We start from the raw sequence: 19,150 nt of genomic DNA on the forward strand, positions 1-19,150 counted from the left end.
ACACACAGTGCTTTAAAGGGGCCAGTTTCACAAAGTGGAAAACAATTATGGGTCATATCAGTTGGGTGAAAAAAGATGAATGATAATTGGGAACTGTTTAAGCACATTTTATTAGATGTCCAAAAAGAAGGTAACACTGACTAAAAAAACCAAACTTGGCTTAGAAGTAAAGTGAAGGCAGATAGAAAAAAATAATAATGTCCTGCCACCACCACCATATTAAAAAAACAGAAGAAAGGGGAAGCTGATAGTACTGAATATAAGTTAGAAACTAGAGAAAATTGATAAGGGAAGCACAAAAGGAGAACTCTATGGCCAGCATTGTTAAGGCTAATAAGGAATTATTTTAAATAGATTAAGATTAAAAGTAATACCAACAATGTTATTGGTCCATTACTAAGTAGAAATGGTAGAATTGTCAATAACAATGCAGAAAGGGTAGAAGTAATCAATAAATATTTCTGTTTTGTATTTGGGTTGAAGTTAGATACTGTAGTCATATCATATGATGATAATGAAATACTTTCCATTTCAACAGTAACTAAGGAGGATGTCAAGCAGGAGCTACTAAATCTAGACATTTTAAAATCAGCATGGGAATAATATCTGACAGTTTTAAAAAAAGAGCCCAAGGAGCTCCTTGGGCCATTAATGCTGATTTTCAATAAGTTTTGGATTACTGGGGAAGTACCAGAGAACTAGAGAAAGCTAATATTGTGCCAATATTTTAAAAAGGTAAATGGGACAACCCAAGTAATTAAAGGCTTGTCAGTCTGACATTGATCCTGGGAAAAATATTGAAACAGTGGAGACAGGACTCAATTAATAAAAAATTAAAGAAGGGTAGTATCATTAATACCAATCAACATGGATTTGTAGACAACAGATCATGCCTAACTTGATTTTTTTTATGAGATTACAAATTTGGTTGATAAACAGTAATAGTGTTGATGTAATAGACTTTCATAAGGCACTTGACTACCACACAAAATATTGATTAAGCAATTAGAATAATATTAAATCAACATAGCATTAAATGGATTAAAATCTGGCTAATTGGGAAGTCTCACAAATGCAACTGTAAAAGGAGAATCATCATTGGGTGAGTATATTTCTAGTGGGGTTCCACAGAGATTGGTTCTTTGCCCTATGGTATTTAACATTTTTATCAATGACCTGGAAGAGAACCCAGTATCATCACTGATAAAGTTTGCAGATGGTAGAAAGATTGAGGGAGTGGTAAATAAAGAGGACAGGTGACTGTTAGAGAGTGGTCTGGTTCATTTGATAAGCTGGGTGCAGGCAAACAGTATATGCTTTAAAAAGCTAAATATAAAGTTATATATTTAGGAACAAAGAATGTAGGCTATATTTACAGAGCGGGGAACTCTATCCTTGGAAGCTATGCCTGTGAAAAGAACTTGGGGCTCAAGGTGTGTAATCAGTTGAACATAAGCTCCAAGTATAACACTGTGGCCAAAACGGCAAATTTGATCTTTGCATGTATAAATTGGGGAATATCAAGTATGAGTAGGGCCCTACCAAATCCATTGTCCATTCTGGTAATTTATTATAAAAATAATAAATTTCATTATTTCAGCTATTTAAATCTGAAATTACATGGTGTTATAATTAGAGGGATCCTGACCCGTAAAGAAGTTGTGGGGGTGGTCACAAGGTTATTATAGAAGGGGGGTTGTGGTTCTTTTACCTGTACTTCTGCGCTGCTGCTTTCAGCGGCGCTGCCTTCAGAGCTGGGCAGCTGGAGAGCGGTGGCTGCTGGCTGGGAGCAGAGCTCTAAAGGCAGAGCCACCGCCAGCAGCAGCGCAGAAGTAAGAATGGAATGGTATAGTATTGACACCTTTACTTCTGCGCTGCTGCCTGTGGAGCTGGGCCCTCAGTGAGCAGCTGCCACTCTCCAGCCGCCCAGCTCTGAAGGCAGCAGTGCAGAAGTAAGGGTGGCATGGTATGGTATTGCCACTCTTACTTCTGTGCAGCTGCTGGCAGGGCTCTGACTTCAGAGCTGGGCGCTTAGCGAACAGCCGCCTCTCTCTGGCCACCCAGCTCTGAAGCCAGTGCAGAAGTAAGAGTAGCAATGCCGTGACCCCCCCTAAAATAACCTTGTAACCCCCCTGCGACTCTCTTTTGGATCAGGACCCCCAATTTGAGAAACGCTGGTCTCTCCCATGAAATCTGTATAGTATAGGGTAAAAGCACACAAAAGACCAGATTTCATGGTCCATGATGCATTTTTCATTGCCTTGAATTTGGTAGAGCCCTAAGTATGAGTAAGGAGGTTATATCATTCTGTATATGTTACTGATGTGATCGCTACTGGAATACTGTGTCTGGTTCTGGTGTCCATAATTCAAGAAGGATATTGATGAATTGGAGAGGGTTCAGGAAGAGCCACAAGAATGATTAAAGAATTGGAAAACATGCCTTTTAGAGAAAGACTTAAGGAGCACAATCTGCTTAATTTAACAAAGAGAAAATTAAAGGAGGACTTGATCACAGTCTCTAAGTACACTGCTACCTCGATATAACGCCACCCGATATAACACGAATTTGGATATAACACGGTAAAGCAGTGCTCTGGGGGGGCAGGGCTGCCCACTCCGGTGGATCAAAGCAAGTTCAGTATAACACGGTTTCACCTATAATGCGGTAAGATTTTTTGGCTCCCAAGGACAGCGTTATATTGAGGTAGAGGTGTAGCTACATGGAGAACAAAAAATTGAAAATAGAGGGCTCATCTGTCTAGCAGACAAAGGTATAACGAAGCTCCAGTGGCTGAAAGTTGAAGCTAGACCAATCCAGACTGGAAATTAGGAGCAAACTTTTAACAGTGAGGATAATTAACTGTTGGAATACTTATCAAGGGTTGTGCTGGATTCTCCATCAATTACCATTTTAAAAACAAGATTGGATAATTTCTAAAAATATATACTCTAGTTCAAACACAAGTTAATTCAGGTATGTTCTATGGCCTGTGTTATACAGGAGGTCAGACTAGATGTTCGCAATAGTTCATTCTGGCCAGACAATCTATGAATGTTCATTAAAGAGAAATGAAATAGATTCTATGTAGACAATGAGATGGGCTTTCTTCCTCCTCCATCCCTACAGCTGTGCTCTTGATGCGCAATAAAACCTATTTTCTTCATCATCTTCTCAGTACACAAAGAATGACATTTTCAAAAGTGCACAGCATTGGCCAATCTCTGTTCCCATTAAACTCAATGATAAAACACACTTTCACTTCAATGGGAGCAGTTAATACAATGTTAAGTGCTTTTGAAAATGCCATCCAGAGAGTTCTTGGAAAAGCACAAATTCAACAAGATTAATAATACTTCTCTGATGGATTGAATTTACTGAGGGACAACGTATACTAAATTCTCAATTACTGAAGGACAATCTACACTCATTACTATGTTTGTTTTCCATAAGCTACTCTTAATATAACTTTTTTTGAGTGATGTACCCGAATATTTGGATGCTAATATTTTAACTGTATTGTTAAATTTATTAACCTTAATTTGGCATATTGAAGATTATACACTACATGTATTTTATGACTTTTAAATCAAATTTTGTACTTTGGAATAATACCCAGATGTATAGACAATTTTCCCTTAACCTGTGTATTAGATAATTTTAACATTATGTATGTGGTCATTTTAACATTTTATGTAAAGTGGTCATTTTTCCTCTGTTATTTGATCTATATGGCATAATTTCAAAAAATATCATTAAAATGGGGATCTTCAAATTTAGTTCAACTTTTTATAATAAGTCTATTTTGCATTAATAATATATTTTAATAGCATACTTTTTTTGGGGGGTGGCATATGTATGTACAGCTTTTAAACCACTTTCTTGCTTAATAGAAAAGAAAAACATCATGTGTGTATATTACTTGGCTATAGGTATGGATGTACATGTTTTTGTAAGTTATAACAAACATTGCCTTTCTTTCCCCTTTGCTTTTCTTCTAAAACGCATTGTCTTTCTAATACTCTATGCCTGTAACACCAGATGTGCATGACTTTTAACATCTGGAGCACAGAAATGAGAGAAATAAATTCAGTCTCAAGCCTTAGGTTGAGCAGCACTTATTTAGTGGTCCATTGAAATCAATAGAACTACTTGTATAAATGCTCTTCAGCATGAGCCAGGGTTGCAGAACAGGGCCTAGGACAGAATATGATATATAGGTTTGAGTTTCCTTACTTTAACTGATTTGTTGCAGCCTTACCACTTTTGCTCTAGAGTTTTAGAAAATATGAATTGCATGTCAGTTGTCAAATTACACAGCTTTGATATTTTTCAGTCATCCTCAGAATTTGGGACTAAACTTCCAGCCTGAAATTGGAAAATGCTCAGGGTTCTACTTCTAATGCCTTGTCTATACGAGGAAAACTCGGTGTCGAGACAGCTCTGTACCATCGCCATCAAGCCCTTCATCCATGTACTCTTAACAGAATGACAGAGTTGGTGCTGTGGGAGCTGGACTTGTGGGTGGTCCCATCAGCATATGCCCAGGACCCAGGAGACCTGGCATGGGTAGAGGCTTGCCAAGCAATCTGTTTGGCAGTCTCTTTTGCCTGGCTCAACTGGGTCAAGAGCACTGGCCTGGTGGTCAGGGGTGGGTGGTAGGTGGGCTCCCTCCCACCCACATGCCATGCCATGTGGGTGGGAGGGAGGTACACTGCTATAGCTGGGGTACAGGGTACACTGCTATAGCTGGGTATGTACCTTTCTGCCATCAATCCTTCCCCACTGGAGAATTGGATCGATCTTCTACAGGCCAGGGTGTTTGATTGGTTTCGGAAGTGGATGGGGCTGCTCTGGTTCCTTTCCCTTCAGCGCAGGGTACTAGCAATCAATTAGCTAGTCCTGTCCATACTCTGGCACTGGTTCAACACCCAGAGTCTGCCCCCATGAAACCTGGCCAGCCTCCAGAAGAAGGTCCTGGAGTTTTTATGGCTGGGGCTGCACTGGGTTTCTGGATTGTCCCGAAGGTGTCCTGATCCCCCTGTGGGGAGGGCAGACAGGGCCTGGTTGGCTTCAACAGCCAAGTCCATGCCTTCCACCTCCAGACCCTGCAGAGACTTCTCTAGAGTCCAGCATGGAGTGTGCTGGCATATGCCTTCTGTGATGGTTGGACCCACCATCCGGGATGCCACCTGATGTGCTGGGGTCCCCCTGAGCCCACCTGTTCCATCAGCCTGGGCTTCCTCCCCCTGTCCTTGCTGTGCCAGGCCCTCAAGCCTTCTCTGGCACATGCACGCAGGTAAGGCCACACCCAGCTGCAGACATAGACTGAAATCAGCTCTATGTGGAAGGATTCCGCTTGGGGATTTGCCCAGCACTCACGTGCAAACCTCCTTTGGGGCGTAAACCTAAAATAATATTGTCTTGTGCTATACAGAGCTCTATATAGCATAAGCTCATAAAAACTGCCCCCTCCCTCAATGTGGAGGGAGATATGCACCGCTTTTTGCACCCCTCGCCTGCAGATACGAATTACACAAACTGGGTTTTGAAATAAACAAAAACCAAGTTTATTAACTACAAAAGGCAGATTTTAAGTGATTATAAGGGATAGCAAACAGAACAAAACAGATTCCTGAGCAAATAAAACAAAACACGCAAACTAAGCTCAATATACCAAAGAAACAGGTTACAAATAGTAATTTCGCACCCTAAATGTTGTTTTAGGCAGGTTACAGAGTTTCTGCAGCTTAGAGTCCCAGTTATTTCTCTTCACAGGCTAGACTCATGTCTCAGCCTGGACTCAGCCCTTGCCTTTCCCCAGCTTAGTTCTTTTGTTTCTTCAGTTACCTTCAGCAATCTTCCTTCTTAGGCAGGGAGGCAATAGAGAAGAGCCTAGATTACCTCACTTCCCAGCTTAAATAGGATTTACATAAGGCAGGAATTCTTTGTTTCCAGTGGAAAAATATCAGCAGTGTCCAAGGTGGTACTCCGTACCAGGTGACATCATCACATGACCTTACAGTGTTAAAGCAACCATGGGACAAAGTTTATTTGTAAAGTCCACAGGAGGGAACTCCAGGAAGATGAGAGATCAGCATCTTTAAAAACCCATTCCATTGTCTTTCCTAATGGACCATTCAGGCTGATTGCTTACTGTGTACGTTACCCAAAGTACACACACAGTTGTAATAGTTACATAGTCAATATTCCTAACTTCAGATATAGAACTGATACATGCATATAAATTGGATAATCACATTCAGCAAATCATAACCTTTCTAATGATACCTGACATGACCCATCTTGCATAAAACATATCTTAGTTATGCCATATTCATATTATAACAATATTTTTATGAAGGATATTCCTCCATTGCCTCCATGGGCTCTGATATGACTGGATTATCTCCACCCAAGCGGGCTCCACTTAGACCTCTGTGAGATGCCGGTCTTTTGCCAGGACCTCCTCAGGACCTGGAAGCTAGTTTCAGTGATGAGGTTCATAGTGGCCACCGAGGGGGAGTACCTCCTAGCAGAATCCCTGCTCTACAATCCACACCTTAGTGTGAAGATGGTGGAGTCCCCTTTGGTGCACTGGAGGTTGATACTACCAGACTCAGAGACTTCCTGGACTACTATCAGAGAGACTGAGTGGACCCCGCGATGCTCAGCCAGCACATGGGGCTGCCCACCCTGTACATCCCTTGTCATGTGCTCCATGCTTCTGCTTCTCTCACTTTCCTCAAGCAGATCTTGTGGAAGGGTGATCCCTGCCCACCCCTCACCCTCCAGAACTTATCATCAGCCCCTGCCCTGTGAGTCTCCCCAGCCACCCCAATATTCGGAGAACATCTATACATGCTCATGCTTCACATCATATACTTCACTGCCTTGGTGTCCTATCCCGACACCAAGTGGTAGGAGCTGTTGCCACCAGAGGAGGGTGATGAACCCCACTGGGCCAATCTGTAATCCACTATGGTTTCACAGCCCACCGGAAATATTATTTGGGGGCTCCTCCACGGAGTCATGACCGGGGCCTGTACCTGGGGATGTTCATGAGACCTGTCCTTTTTGCAGCAAGTGAGACCCTGGCACAAATGTATGTAGAGTGTGTCAGGTTGCAGCCCCTCTTCTGGCTCCTCCAGAACTCCTTACTGAGGTTCTGGCTATATGTCTTCTCATTTATGAGCACCTCATCCCTGGCCTCACAAAGTAATTGGACCTCCTCATCAACCTCTTCCTGATGCTGGCCATCCATCACTCCAGGAGGAGGAAGCTGGACATGGGGAGTACACTGCGATTGTGAGGCCTCTTTCCATTCCCTTGTCTCTGGGCAGAGTTCCTCTTGCTGGCATCCACCAACTCCTTAGATGCCTTTAAGGAGCAGTAGGCAATGTGTGGGTTCTCTGCTTGATGTCCCCCTCTGGCTGATTTTCAACCTTTGATGTCACTCCTGTCCCTGTTTTTTCATTTGCTGTCCAACTTACTCAGTTGCAGCCTGGGCCTAGTGCTTCCTCTCCCATAGCTGAGAGTATGGGCCTTAATCCACCTGTCCCAGTCCTGCAAGTAGTACTAGAAAAACTCTGACCCATAATTCACCACTGCTGCAGCTCCCCGATCCTCAGTGATAGCAATGATGGAAGCTGCGATGGAGACACTGTGCCTACAGCTTCTATCATCACTGGTGGAGCTGCACCAGTGGAAAGTTATGGGCCCCAATTTTACCACCAGACATGCAACGTGATTGCCAGGCTGATCAGTGGAAACTCCTAAAATGGATGATTAACATTTTAAGATATTAATAGAAACAACTGAGTCTAGCAGCCTTCATAGAGATAAGGAGGGATCTTCTCACTTGGAATTTTTATTTAAATACAAATATAATTAACAGTTTTTCCATTTAATTTAATTTGTTTTATTATTAGTATTAATTGATTTCAGTTTGATGTACGTAAAGAAATAGAAAAACGTAAAGCCATCCTGGTAAGTAATGATGATCAACATTGAAAGAAAAATTAAAAGAGAGCACAGAGATGCATACTTGTTAGTTTTTCCACCTATCCTCTCATCTGAAAGGGATTATTTTCACTGTTGAGAGGATCTGTAACAAATTTATGAATGATTTTAACCTCAGCTAAAGTAACAACATCTTTTGGTGCAAGTATTTGAAAAAATTGTTCAAAGAATATTTTTTTTTCTACAAGTACACCCCAAAACAGTTCCTATGAGACCAAATGTAGTCCTCTGAACTTGATAACAACAATAAGAGTTTTCAGTGTGGTGGATGTATTTAAAGCATTTAGAAGTCATCTTAATAGGTCATAAAGTAAAATAAGCTATTGTGATGTTATTCATGCCTATTGACCTATGAAAGTGAAAAAAAGGATGTAACCAAATAAAAATAATTAAGGGAGAAAATTTGGGGGGAAGAGGGGTTGCTTAAAAAAAAACTTTACTCTCCAACTTAGAGTAAAAATTATTTCTAACCATTATATATCTTAATTCAGTTATTTTTTGCAACTGGAAAAACCCACCTCTGACATTCAGCAGAGGGTAAAAACACATCAATTACAAGCTGCTAAAAGAAAATGTATCAGTGAACTGCAAGCTGATTATATGGTACCCTTGGGCATTCTGACTGTCACAGAATTTCAAAACAAGATGTGAGAATCTAGGACAGTCTGTTGGTCACCATATCTTCTTAGTTATACTCTCTGACTTTTAATTCGACATTAAATTACAACATTTCTATTATCAACTCACCCACTTTTGCTAAAGTGGTCTACAATTCCTAATACAGCACATAAGCTTTGACTAGCAATGAAAGCGGATGATGGGGATGAAATACAAAAGTAATAGCAGCATATGTTGTTAGATACAGGATAGACACAGTCTCTGAATGAAAGGGGTGTATGTGTGACTGTATATCTACACCCATTGTAAAAACAGCACATTGCATAACTAATGAAAATGCATAGGTTCATACAATACACATAGTCTTCCAAGATGCTGATTCCACAGATATTTGCATATTTAGTAGAATAATCCAATATTTAAATATAAAATGTACAGGTTTCACATATTAGGTGAAGTTTAGTGAAATGGCACCACAAACCTCATCAGCATAGTTTTTGTTAATGAATGGAATGCCTGCATGATGCATTCAAGCAAGAGCAGGATGTACTTTCAGTAGTGGTGCCACAACTGCAGTGCCCACTAAAGGGTTATATATAGTACTTTACGAATTTTTTCAAAGTCTACTGTGCACAATGAACTTTCTATGTCAGCAGAAATTCAGCTAATCCTATAGCAAAGAGGGTGATTTCAAAAGGTAATTGATGTCTTTTTAACCTAGAACTGTCAGACTGTATTGAGAATAATGGCATCTGACAAGTCTAAAGTTAAAAGAGAAATTGTAAAATTGATCCACCTCAGGTTCTGAATTTCAACATTAAGTTAGCATTATACTTGTATTGGCATATTATTACAATATTTGCCTTTAAAGCTTGGAGTTAAAGTATGGAGGGAGTGTTTTCTAGTGCTTAGATAAGGGATGGGGTGTCTAGACAATTATATTTTTCCTATAACTCTGCCAGAATGGCTGATTCCCATTTTTAATAGCAGCTACAATGCTGCTGATAAGAGTTTGATGCATTGGGAAGAGTTTGATCATCTACAATGATAAAAATCTAATCCACTTAAAAGAAAACCCTTTTAAATCTAAAATACACTCACCTTTTGCAGCCTTGTTGCTGTTACTGTGAGTCTCTGATCCCATGCAGAGAGGCCGAAGGGAGACCTATATGCAGAATTTGAAGGGCTTTTATGACTAAGAGAAATGAGAAAAGGCACAGAAAAAACTCAGTGAATTTGTTCAGAATTGAGAGACCATGTCAAGATCAAAGATTTGGATGCTCATGTTAAGGAAACTGAAAATGCTTCTTTCAGTTATGTTATTAATTCTGCCTATAATGATACATAGCATGCTCTGTGATAGGGAAGATAATCTTGAGACCAAAGCCAGGATGATGAACCTGAACACAGAAGGAGCACAAGAGCAGTTAATTAGGGAATATTGCCAGATTTTTTGGCAGTCTACACTAAACTGTTCCACCCTAAAGTTTTCCACTGTTGCAGTTCTGCTGACGATAGCAACAATGGGAGTTCTAGGGTATGAAAGGCACCAGCAGACACCAGTGTTTTAGCCACTGTGCTATACAGATCTACTCTGAGCAGAGCTAGACGAAATGACAGTTCAAATTGAGCTTAAAATGCCAATGATGCCTTATTTTCACCAATATTTCCAGCACCAGCTACACTGCATGAGTGGTAGTGATAGTGGAACATTTTAAGGAACAAATGCTAACACACATAGGACTTCAAGAAACAGTTGGTCGAGATGACTACGTCAGTTAGAGGGCTTAAAAGAGTTGTTATGGTCAATTTATGGTACAGAACTGCTACCAACTGAGGTTTCATTCACTACATTCCTGAGGTCTGTTTTCTTCAGATTTTTATTCCCTTTGGTGTGAAAAATTTAAGCAACATTTTCAAAAATGGGTGCTTGAAAATAGGTTCCTAAATCCATGTTTAGGTACTTAAAAAAGAGGCCTGGTTTTCAAAAGTTCTGAATATCCAGCAGCTCCATTAAAATACAGTGTAAAAATGTATCCTTTATACATATAATACTCAGACTTTATGCTTTGTATTATAAACCCATTCACTTTAAATAAATTAAATATTTAAGAAAATTATATAGCAAAAAAAGGACAAAGAGCTTATTAAAGCATAATGTAAGTATAACAGTAAAATCCTAGCTTCAGTGAGGTCAATGGCAAACTCTCATTGACTTCAGTGAGGCCAGGATCTCACCCAGTGGTTCTTAGGCCCAGCTGTGCTCTATGTCCAGCAGGGTTGAAAGTGGGGTTCAAGGGCCAAATTTAAGTATTTGCTCCTTGGACGAAACTGGATTATGTGATATCCTGGGATCAAAACAACCACAATAACACTATTTTCAACTATGGATTATGTGATGTCAGATGTGACAGTTTAGGTACAGTCAAACCTCGCAATAACGTGCCCCGCGATAACGCAAATTCAGATATAACACGATCTTAAATTGGCACCCCTTTAAGGCTGTAAATACTGTTCGCGTTTTGCCAGAATACTTTTTTTACGACATTTATAAATAAACCGCGTTCTTCTGGTCTTACAGGATAAAGTGACTCGTGGCCATTGCAGGCCCATTGCACTTAGTTCTCAGGTTGTACATGTGTATGGTGTTTGCCTATCAACTTGTTATTAATTTCCTATATTTTTAAAAATATTTTACCGTTATGGATACGCCAGTTCGCAAATGTAAGTTGTTTTCTGCCCAAGAGAAATTGTATGCCCTGAATCAACCAAAGAAGGGCAAACAACAAACAACAAACTCAGCTTGCTAGAGATCTAGGAATTAGCGAGTCCACTCTGCAAGGGTGGAAAAAAGAAGAAGAAAAGCTCCGTAGCCTACCCTGCATTCTTGAAGAGGAAACTGGTTTACAGAGTAGAAAGGTCAAGTTTGCTAATGATGAAAGCCTAGATTCAGCCTTGTATCAATGGTTTGTTCAGGCTCGCTCAGAAGGAGTTCCCATTTCTGGCCCTATTCTGAAAGCTCAAGCAGAGAAATTTGATCGCCTTATCAATGGAAATGAATCCAAATTTAAGGCGAGTAACGGCTGGCTGGACAGATTCAAGAAAAGGCACACTATAAGCCAAGTTCTTGTGTCTGGGGAAATCTGCTCAGCTGATAAAGAGGCTGCTGATTCCTACCTAACTGAGCTTAAAAAGTTGCTGGAGGAAGGTTGCTACACAGCCGATCAAGTTTACAACTGCGATGAGACTGGTTTATGCTTTAAAATGTTTCCTGATCACATCCTCGCAACCAGGACTGATAGGCCTGGTCTACACTAGGACTTTAAATCGAATTTAGCAGCGTTAATTCGAATTAACCGCTCAACCGTCCACACCAGGAAGCCGTTTAATTCGACCTAGAGGGCTCTTTAGTTCGAATTCGGTACTCCACCCTGACGAGGGGAGTAGCGCTAAATTCGACATGGCTATCTCGAATTAGGCTATGTGTGGATGCAAATCGAACTTAGTAGCTCCGGGAGCTATCCCACAGTGCACCACTCTGTTGACGCTCTGGACAGCAGTCCAAGCTTGGATTCTCTGACCAGCCACACAGGAAACGACCCGGGAAAATTTGAATTCCTTTTCCTGTCTGGGCACTTTGAATCTGATGTCCTGGTTGGACATCGGGGCGAGCTCAGCAGCACCTGCAACGATGCAGAGCTCTCCAGCAGAGGAGTCCATGCAATCCCAGAATAGAAAGAGGTCCCCAGCATGGACAGACCGGGAAGTCCTGGATCTGATCGGTGTGTGGGGCGATGAGTCTGTGCTTTCGGAGCTGCGCTCCAACAAACGGAATGCAAAGACCTACGAGAAGGTCTCCAAAGCCATGGCACTCAGAGGATACAGCCGGGATACAACGCAGTGCCACGTGAAAATTAAGGACCTGAGACAAGGCTACCAAAAAGTCAGCGCGGCAAACGGACGCTCCGGAGCCCAGCCCAAGACATGCCGCTTCTACGAGGCACTGCATGCCATTCTAGGTGGGTCTGCCACCACTGCCCCACCAGTGACCGTGGACTCTGAGGATGGCATAGTGTCGACGGGCAGTTCCTCGGCGATGTTCGCCGATGGGGAAGATGAGGAAGGGTTTGTGGAGGACGACGCAGGCGACAGCGCTTACAATACCGCTTTCCCCGACAGCCAGGATCTCTTCATCACCCTCACAGAGATCCCCTACCAACCCTCCCCGGCCATTAACCCGGACTCAGAATCAGGGGAAGGATCAGTCGGTAAGTGCTATAAACATGGAAACATTTATTTTTTAAAAAACAGGAATAAAAAATGTATAAAAACTATATAAAAACTTTTCCCTATAAAACTATATAAAAAGAAGGTCCACACATATAGGGATGGAACAGAAATCCTCCTGGGACACTTCCACGAAGCTCTTGTAGAGCAGCTCGAAAAGTCTCCGCAGGAGGTTCCTGGGGAGAGGTGCCTTATTTGGTGCTCCGTGGAAGCACACTCTTCCGCGCCAGGCCATCCTAATGTACAGCGGAATCATTGCCTCCACCAGCATGGCAGTATATGGTCCTGATCTGTGCAGGGATTCTCGCAGCATCCTCTCTCTCTCTCTCCGAGTGACCCGCCTCAGGGTAATCTCGTTCGGCGACTGCTGCATCTAATTAGGGCAATTAGTGTACTGTTACTATTGTGAATGCTTGACTTTTACTTTGCATAGCAATGACCTTCGTTTAACAGCCATGTGTTGGAGGCCGCAGAGGAAAAGCATACAGTGATCTTTCCCGGGCACAGCCGCGAGGGGCTGGAACAGGGTCAGACTTTATGCTTTCCAGATTGCCTTCAGCGGGAGGGCACAGCTTATCCATTAACTGTTAAGCAGCCTATAGTGTAGTGCTTACCAGGCCTGGCTGCTACACGGATTCAGCTGTACCGCCCCGATTGTCCGATCTCCTGTGCACGACCGCAGCCAATGAAAGCGTATTCCGAAATCTCGAACTTGTCCTGAGAGCTCGTGAGACTAGGTGCCCTGTATGGTCTTGTTCACAGAAACTGACTAGACTGTGTTCAGTGTTCGCAAACATGTATATTTTCAAGGAAATCACTTCCTTTTTCCCATCACACAGCTGCGGCTCTTTCACGAACTGCCCCGGCTTCCCCCTCGCAGAGGCTGGCGCAGATTAGGCGGCGAAAGAAAAAGACTAGGGATGACATGTTCTCAGAACTGATGGCCTGCTCCAGAGCCAAGGCGGCCGAGCAGAGACAGTGGAGGGAGACCCTATGTCAGCACCAGCGCTCACACAGCGAACGGGAGGACAGGTGGCGGCAGGAAGACCAGCAGGCGACTCAAACGCTGCTTGGGCTAATGAGGGAGCAAACGGACACGCTCCGGCGCCTTGTAGATGTTCTGCAGGACCGCAGGCAGGAGGAGAGAGCCCCCCTGAACTGTATCTGCAACCGCCCTCCCCCGCCACAAAGTCCTGTCCCCCCCTCACCCAAAATCACAAGAAGGAGGGGCGCTAGGGGCCGTGAAAACTGTCACTCCACCCCAGCAGAGTGCTCATGTACCAAACAGCTCTCATGCCATAAATTTTGAGAAGTGCTTCCCTTCCTGGATCACCCAGTCCCAAATCCAAGTTTCATCCCCCCACTGTGTAGTTGAGTATTAAGAGTAGTTTGTTGTTATTCACTGTTTCCGTCACGTTTTCCTTGTCAGAAGACTTTGTGTGAAGGGGGGGAGGGGTTTTTTAATTGCATAGGACAGCCTCCATTACCAGGGTACAGACTTGGGGGCAGGATCAACAGCAGGACACACACAGACTGCACTCACTAGGCACCAGGGTCAGTCTGTGAGGTGTATGCTGTCCCGGGTCAGTCTGTGAGGTGTATGCTGCCCCAGGGTCCTAGCGCCTGCCATCCACAAATGGCAAGGCAGGCTGCCCTTACCATGCCCTTCCACCCTAGCCACGAGCCTCTCCGATGCCCTGAGCCCCAGCAAGAGCCCTCATCCACGGACACATACTCACCCTTCCCACACACCCCTCACCCCTTCCTACGCCCCAACCCCCAGCCCAGAGCCTGCATCCAAACTCCGTCCCAAAGACGGCACCCCTCACCCCTTCCTGCAAACCCACCCCTTCCTGCACACTCACCTGCAACCGTCCTCCCCCCAGAGACCGCTGCAGGAGCAGGAGCCTGTCATTCCTCTAGTGTAGAAGCGGTCTGTACGTCAGTGCACACCGTACCCACCACAGTCTGCGTCCATGTTTCAACCCTTGAACAGGAATTCATAATTAAAGAAAACTTTGTTAATAATCAGTGTTCCATTAAATTTATTTTAAAACGTGTGTTGGAAGGGGGGAAACCTGGAGAACGGGGTATGTAACCGCAGATCGAAGTCAACAGTCACTGAAACAGGCTCAGGTTCAGCTTCTCTGTAAATCAACTGGAGAGTCATAGGTTACCCTGCTCTCCGAGGAACCTAGCTTTCAAAGCCTCCCGGATGCACAGCGCTTCCCGCTGGGATCTTCTATCGGCACGGCTGTCTGGCTGAGCGTAATCAGCAGCCAGGCGATTTGCCTCAACCTCCCATCCCGCCATAAAGGTCTCCCCCTTGCTCTCACAGAGATTGTGGAGCACACAGCAAGCAGCAATAACAACGGGGATATTTTTTTCGCTGAGGTCCGAGCGAGTCAGTAAGCTCCGCCATCTCCCCTTGAGACGTCCGAAAGCACACTCCACCACCATTCTGCACTTGCTCAGCCGGTAGTTGAAGAGCTCCTTCTCACTGTCCAAGGCGCCTGTATAGGGCTTCATGAGCCAGGGCATTAGCGGGTAGGCTGGGTCCCCGAGGATCACTGTAGGCATCTGCACATCCCCAACCGTTATTTTGTGGTCTGGGAAGAAAATACCTGCCTGGAGGCGTTTAAACAGACCAGAGTTCCTAAACACACGCGCGTCATGAACCTTGCCCGGCCACCCGACGTAGATGTTGGTAAAACGTCCCCTATGGTCCACCAGTGCTTGCAGCACCATAGAAAAGTAGCCCTTTCGGTTAATGTACTCGCTGGCCTGGTGGGCCGGTCCCAGGATAGGGATGTGAGTCCCATCTATAGCCCCACCGCAGTTTGGGAATCCCATCGCGCCGAAGCCATCTATGATGACCTGGACGTTTCCCAGGGTCACTACCTTTGAGAGCAGTTGCTCAACGATTGCATGGGCTTCTTGAATCACAGCAAGCCCTACGGTAGATTTGCCCACGCCAAAGTGGTTCGCTACTGACCGGTAGCTGTCTGGCGTTGCAAGTTTCCAGAAGGCTATGGCCACTCGCTTCTGCACAGTCAGGGCTGCTCGCATCCGGGTGTCCTGGCGCTTCAGGGCAGGGGACAGCAAGTCACAGAGTTCAAGGAAAGTGCCCTTACGCATCCTGAAGTTTTGCAGCCATTGTGATTCATCCCAGACCTGCAGCACTATGCGGTCCCACCAGTCCGTGCTTGTTTCCCGGGCCCAGAATCGCCGTTCCACACCATGAACTTGACCCATTGCCACCATGATCTCCACTGCGCGGCGTACCCTGCTTTGTGAGAGGTCTGCGCCACTCTGTGACTTCCTGTCCTCACCGCGCTGACGGAGCCTCCTCGCCCGATTTCTCAGCAGCTGACTGTGGAAGAGGTGGACGATAAGGTGCGAGGAGTTGACAACGGCCATAAGTGCAGCGATGATCGCAGCGGGCTCCATGCTCGCAGTGCTGTGGCGTCCGAGCTGTAACCGACCAGAGAAGGGCGCGAACAGATTTCCCGCCGGCGCTTTCAAGGAGAGAGGGCGGGAGTGACGGTTGAATGATGACAGTTACCCAAAACCACCCTCGACACATTTTTTCCCCCAGCAGGCATTGGGGGCTCTACCCAGCATTCCAATGGGCAGCGGGGACTGCGGGAACTGTGGGATAGCTTCCCACAGTGCACCGCTTCCAAAGTCGACGCTGGCCCCGTTACTGTGGACTCAGACAGTCGAATTAGTGTATTTAGTGTGGATACACAAATTCGACTTCATAAGGTCGATTCCACAAATTCGAATTAAGTAGATTCGAAATAGTCTTGTAGTGTAGACGTACCCATAGTCACAAACGAGAAGGCTTTAAGCAGGGGAAGGACTGAGTCACTCTCTTGTTTTCTGTCAACAAGTTTGGCAGCCACAAAATCAGACCTCTGATGATCGGAAAAGCGAGGTCTCCCAGATGTTTTCATCATGTTAATATGAAGGCCCTTCCCTTTGAATACACCAACAGCAAGAATGCATGGATGAATAGCTCCATATTTAAAGACTGGTTCCATAAAACTTTCATGCCAGCAGTTCGGGCTCATTTGTGAAACTCAAGCAGGAGGAAAAAGCTCTCCTCCTGCTGGATAATTTCTCTGCCCATCCCCCAGCAGAAAATCTTGTCAGTCATGATGGCAAGATTAAAGTCTCTTATCTCCCGAAGAACACTATGTCAGAAATCCAGACACTGGACCAAGGCATCATATCAGTATTTAAGCAAAACTATCATTGCGAAATGATGAAGCGGATGGTAGCGGATAACAACTCCTCCATCGACACATCATTGGCATCACTCAGCTTGAAAGAAGTCTGTCACCTTGGCAGGAAAGCCTGGGATGCTCTCTCTGCACGTTGCATTGAACGATGCTGGATACAGGGTCTTGGTCCAGCTTTTCCGTCATCTACATACGATGATGGTAACGATGATGAGCCTGAATTTACAAGATTCATTGAAGACGATGTATGTTTAGCCAAAGCACTCAGAGAATATGAGCACAGTCGTCATGATATCTTCAACTGGTTTTCAGCAGATGACATCTGCCCCATATATGAACACATCTCAGATGACGAAATTGTTGCAAATGTCAGCGGGAAGAATGAAGCTGCACCACCAGAGCCCAAAACCAGTGGCACTAATGATGATGACGACCATGATGGCACCTCAACTCCCCCACCAAAAGTGTCTGAGGCATTAAAGCACCAAGAAGCCAGTTTGAGGTGGCTGGAAACTCAAGACGTGGACAGCATCAAAATCCTCCAACTCAGAAGCATACTTGACTTTGCTAGAAGCCAACAGTCCGCGGCAAATAAGCAGACCACACTTTTTTAAGAAGGGATAAAATTTAAAATTATGGAGTCATGCAACCAGATTGACTTTGCACTCTGCGCAATGATTAGTATAGTCGATTTCACATGTTTCTTTCATGTACAGTACATGTTACTACTGGTGTGTTTAAAACACGCTGGGATAACTGTTAGTTTTTTTACAAGACTTAAACTGACCGGCTTGAAATGGTAAATTTTTGTAACCCCACTATAAAGCGACCCCACATTTATCGTGATCGAATTTTTTGGACCCCAATTATCGCGTTATAGCGGGGTTTCACTTTACTCATTTCCATGATTTTCCCAAAAACTTGCCATATTTTGGCCTTTAATCTTTGCTTCCCAATATGATTAAGCACCTTCAAACACAGACCTGGGGAATTATTTGGTGGTTCTGTGGGCCACCAAGTTTATTTCCATCCTGGTCTAAACTAAAATTCTAGAGGGTAGAAGCTCATCATTTAACCCCCCCCAAATCACTCTTTTGTCTCTCCTGTTGCATGGGCTTTTGATTTAAACAGCATTGCAAAACCTATAGTAAATATAATTATTAATAATTATGCTTTGAGAATGGAAAATATTGCTTCAGCCAACTTAGCTATTGTTAAAAATAATAAATCTACTGTGTTTTATTTCTATGGTAGGAAAAACTGAGGAGAGGAAAGCCAAGCTCTCACCTATTTCTAGATAATTTACCTGTGTTTGAGCTATAAAATAAATGTCTCCTAGATTTCTCTCTTCCATTGTAAAAGGGAATGATGGAGCAGCTGAAGGCACCTTCAGGCAAGAGCAGAACTGGCTAAGAACAAAATAGAACACATGCTAGCATTCTGGTTCCTGGAAAATTATGAAAGCATTCTGTAACTCCCAGTAACATATTGTGACATCTGTATATTCTAAACAGGGGGCTGTAAAGTAACAGTGGGTAGCAAAAAACCCCACCACCAACAGACTGGGAATTACTGTAGCCAGGTCTGCTGATCAAATGAATTATTTTCCGGTAGGAAAATCACATCTGTTATATATCTCAGGTTAAGATTTTATTTATTTTGCAGTATGTCTCCTCAAAGTCCTTCTCTCTTTTTTTAATTACCTGAAAAAGGGCATACTTACCCCACCTGAATCATTTAATCAGCACACTGTGTTATTTCAGACATTTGGATTTATTATTATGAACACAGGTCAGAAAAGTGCTACAAGATTAATAATATATCAATGCAGTACATTTTAAAAGAGATGGTACTGAACTTGTGCCATGCAAAGAGGGACTTTTGCAATGTGATAAATTTTCATGTGTGGTGAAGTACTTAAGAGTACCTCTGTTTGTTTTGTTGCCTGTTTTTTCAGATGCTTGAATCTTGCACAC

The 19,150-nt window shown here is 43.7% G+C and overlaps 1 protein-coding gene across 3 annotated transcripts in view; it reads right to left on the bottom strand.

Moving 5' to 3' along the window:
• The window catches only part of NPS (neuropeptide S), a 57,934-nt gene extending 39,315 nt beyond the window's left edge, over positions 1-18,619 (bottom strand). For all 3 annotated transcript variants that reach the window (XR_006581224.1, XR_006581226.1, XR_006581227.1), the window contains exons 1-2: positions 18,481-18,619; positions 9,742-9,835 (exon numbers count right to left, since the gene is read on the bottom strand). The gene's annotated coding sequence lies outside the window, so the exon portion shown is untranslated. The remainder of the gene's footprint in view (positions 1-9,741; positions 9,836-18,480) is intronic.
• Between the last annotated feature and the right edge of the window lie 531 nt (positions 18,620-19,150).

Source organism: Mauremys mutica, chromosome 7, assembly GCF_020497125.1.
Source record: "Mauremys mutica isolate MM-2020 ecotype Southern chromosome 7, ASM2049712v1, whole genome shotgun sequence".
NCBI lineage: Eukaryota > Metazoa > Chordata > Testudines > Geoemydidae > Mauremys > Mauremys mutica.